A 3,848-nucleotide genomic window follows, 5' to 3' on the forward strand; every position below is an offset into this window, starting at 1 on the left:
CAAGGGAGTTGGTTCCCTAATTGGAAGCAATTATTTAATTTTTTTATTTCCTATGTTTTTAGAGAATTCTAGAAAAAATATATATGTATAAATACAATTGTAATCAAATTTATTCTTTGTTAGAGGTTTTGAGAATATTGAAAGAGTTAGAGAGATTTAAAGATTAGTTAGATATTTTGAGAGAAATATGGATCTAGAGGATCTAGTTTAGGTGAGGACATAATGGATTTGAATAATTCAGTTCTTGATCGTTTTTGTATAAATATGTAATTTTAAATAGGAAATAGAGTAGAGAAGAGGTAGGAAAGAGATTCAAGAGAAGTTGAAATCCAATTAGGGCCATAAGGCTGAGAAGGGCTTCACTGTTGTAATCAAACCAGAAATGGCCTATTGTAAATATGTTTGACTATTTCATGATGTAAGTACTTTGCTCTAGAGTTTTGAGCTGGTTGGAGTTTATTCCATGTCATTATGTATAATTAAGTCATGCTAAATGAGTTATTAACCTTGAGTCCATATTGAGCATGAGCTTGACATAAATATGTTTCTCCTCAATATCATTGTTGGATCAAAGTAGCCCAGAGGAAGAATGTGTGGGGGGCGAGAGAAATCCTAAGGTCTCATTATCATTGAAATGGAACCCTTATTATGATAGAAAGAATGAAGGTGTTGATCATTGATCAATTATATGATCAACCATCCGTGAGTTACAGATGAGAGTAGCACAGAGGAAGAATGTGTGCGGGTAGAGAGAAAGTCGAAGGTCTCATTATCTTTGAAATGGAACCCTTATTATGATAGAAGGAATGAAGGTGTTGATCAATAACCAATTATATGATAAACCATGAGTGAGTTACCTAAATCTCACAGGAATTGGAAGTTGGGAAATTGTGTTAGAGACGAAGGTGAGATCACAGTTGCGGCTAAAGTAGACCAAGTATTGATATAGTAGAGTGGAGAAGTGACAATACTTAGTTTTTTCAAAGTTCTGATGGAATTTCGTCAATTAACAAGCGTAGGGAGACATAACTGCCAAGTGACGAGCGTAGATCCAGAGGCCTTAACCCGGAATGATCAAGAGGTCACATGAAGAGAAAGAGTGGGTGATGAGGATTGGGCTTACATGGAACTATGGATCTCGCCTAGAGGTTCAACTCCCACGACATTTATAAATTCCTTCTACTCATTATGTTAGGCTAATAAGAGCGCACTGGAAGCAGTCAAAAACAAGGAAGTTTTTATGAAAGGGTTCAATCATTTTACTCATACTTGTTCGGCATAAATAGCCGCTGTATACACTTCAGATCCTATAGTTTAGGCCTAGAATAAGGAAAATTGATACAATCACAGGAGTCTTTACAACCAATTTTTCAGGAGTGATTCTCGTCTATCTATATAGCCAATGGCAAAGACAAATCAGGAATCAGCCAGTGGCAGAGACAAATTAGGAACTTGAATTACGGAGAGTCAACTTGGAGATAATTGCTCCCAATTTTCAAAACTCCCCCTCAAGTTGGTAAGTAGATGTCACTCATGCCAAGTTTGTTGAGACAACCATTAAATGCTTGGTTTGACACTGCTTTGGTCAGCACATCAACAAGCTAGTCTTGAGATCGAACATGAGGAACTTCAATCAACTTTGCTTCTAGTTTCTCCTTGATAAAATGCCTATCAACCTCAGCAAGCTTAGTTCGATCATGTTGAACTGGATTATGAGCAATATCACTTGCTACCTTGTTATCACAGTATAACTTCATAGGACCAAATTGCTTCATATGTAAATCCTGCAACAGATTTCTGATCCACAATAATTCACATATTGCCTTAGCCATTCCTCTGTATTCGGCCTCAGCACTGGATCTAGCAACTACCTCTTGTTTTTTACTTCGCCAAGTAACCAGATTTCCTGCTGCAAAAGTGAAGTAGACTGATGTAGAACGTCTATCCTCAATTGACCCAACCCAATCAGCATCTGTATAACCTTTAACATCCAAGCTATCACCTTTTGTGAATAAAATTCCCTTTCTTGGAGATGACTTCAAATAGCGTAAGATCCGAATGATAGCATTCATATGTTCTTCACTTGGGGAGTGCATGAATTGACTGACAACACTTAGTGCATAGGCTAAATCTGGCCGAGTATGTGCAAGATACATTAATCTTCCAACCAATCTCTGATAACGCTCCTTGTTAACAGGTACTTGGTTTGGGTGCACACCTAGCTTCAGATTTTCTTCCATAGGGGTACTAGTTGGACTACATCCTGTCATGCCAGTTTCTTTCAATAAGTCTAAGACATATTTCCGTTGTGACAGAAAAATGCCTTTCTTTGACCTTGACACTTCAATTCCAAGGAAATACTTCAATTTCCCAAGATCCTTCATTTCAAACTCATGGGCAAGCTGCTCTTGCAGTGCTTTCCTTTCTTCAGGATCATCTCCAGTTACTATCATATCATCAACGTACACAATGAGGGTTGTGATTCGTTCTCCCTTATGTTTCAATAAGAGAGTGTGATCTGAGCTACTTTGCTTATAACCAATAGACCTCATAAAGCTAGTGAACCTTCCAAACCACGCTCTAGGAGACTGCTTCAAGCCATATAAAGATTTTTTCAATCTACAGACCTATTTATTGCCTTTTGTTTGCAGCTTACAGCTAGGGGGAAACTCCATATATACTTATTCTTGGAGATCTCCATGCAAAAATGCATTCTTTACATCAAATTGATGTAAATGCCAATCAAAATTCACCGCAAGAGATAGTAAAATACAGACTGTATTAATTTTGGCCACTGGTGCGAATGTCTCCATATAATCAATTCCATATGTTTGAGTATATCCCTTGGCGACAAGTCTTTCTTTGAACCATTCTATGGTTCCATCAACGTTGTATTTAATGGAGAATACCCACCTACATCCAACAGGTATCTTCCCTTCAGGCAAGTCAACAACTTCCCACGTTGAATTCTTTTGAAGAGACTTCATTTCTTCATTCATCGCCTCCCTCCATCTAGGATCTTTCAAACCATCCTGCACACTGTTAGGAATAGCTACAACAGATAATTGATTCACAAATGCCTTACTCTCATTTGACAGTATATGGTAGGATACATAATTTCTTATGGGATACTTAGATTTGGAGTTGAGAACAGGTTCATAGTTAACTTTGGGTTTCCCTCTTGTGACTCGATCTGGTAAATTTTTTAATTGAGGTTCAAATTCAGAGTTTACCTGAGACTCGGGCATGGAACTAGCTAGAGAAGACAATTGGTTTGGTGGTACATCGTGAGAGGAGGAAGACACAGACGACACTTCCATGTCCATATGATCCGGAACCTCATTCTCCATAACTCGCTGCCCATCTGGACAATCACCTCTATGAGTTACAGCGTCACCATCACTTTTTTCCAAATGGTCACATTTACCGCTAGTGTTAAAATTATCTCCACTTATAAGATCAAGGTTCAAAGAATGATGCAAAGTCTCCATTTCATCTCTATTCTCCCCCTGAAGTGGAGACGCAGAGGCAGAATAATACATATCATCTTCATGAAAGACCACATCATGAGTAACATAAATTTTACGAGAAGGGGGGTGATAACACCGATAACCTTTTTGATGCAAGGCATAGCCAACAAAGATGTAGCGAAGGGCACGGGGTTCCAGCTTATTTCTCAAGGGTTTGTGAAGGTGCACAAAGAATACACACCGAAAAACTTTAGGGGACAGATTCGATATGGTAGGGGAACTCACAGTATTATGGAGAACATCAAAGGGGGTCTGAAATTGTAGTGAACTAGAGGGTACACAGTTAATGAGATAAGATACGACCGTAATGGCTTCTCC

General features: G+C 38.4%; 1 pseudogene; it reads right to left on the reverse strand.

Annotated features, from left to right (window-relative positions):
* Window positions 1-1,601: 1,601 nt before the first annotated feature.
* Window positions 1,602-2,240, reverse strand: LOC149161836 (secreted RxLR effector protein 161 pseudogene; annotated as a pseudogene).
* Between the last annotated feature and the right edge of the window lie 1,608 nt (window positions 2,241-3,848).

Source organism: Pinus tabuliformis, chromosome 5_2, assembly GCF_031772625.1.
Source record: "Pinus tabuliformis cultivar Carrire ecotype Pingquan chromosome 5_2, CPIR1, whole genome shotgun sequence".
NCBI classification, from domain to species: Eukaryota; Viridiplantae; Streptophyta; class Pinopsida; order Pinales; family Pinaceae; genus Pinus; species Pinus tabuliformis.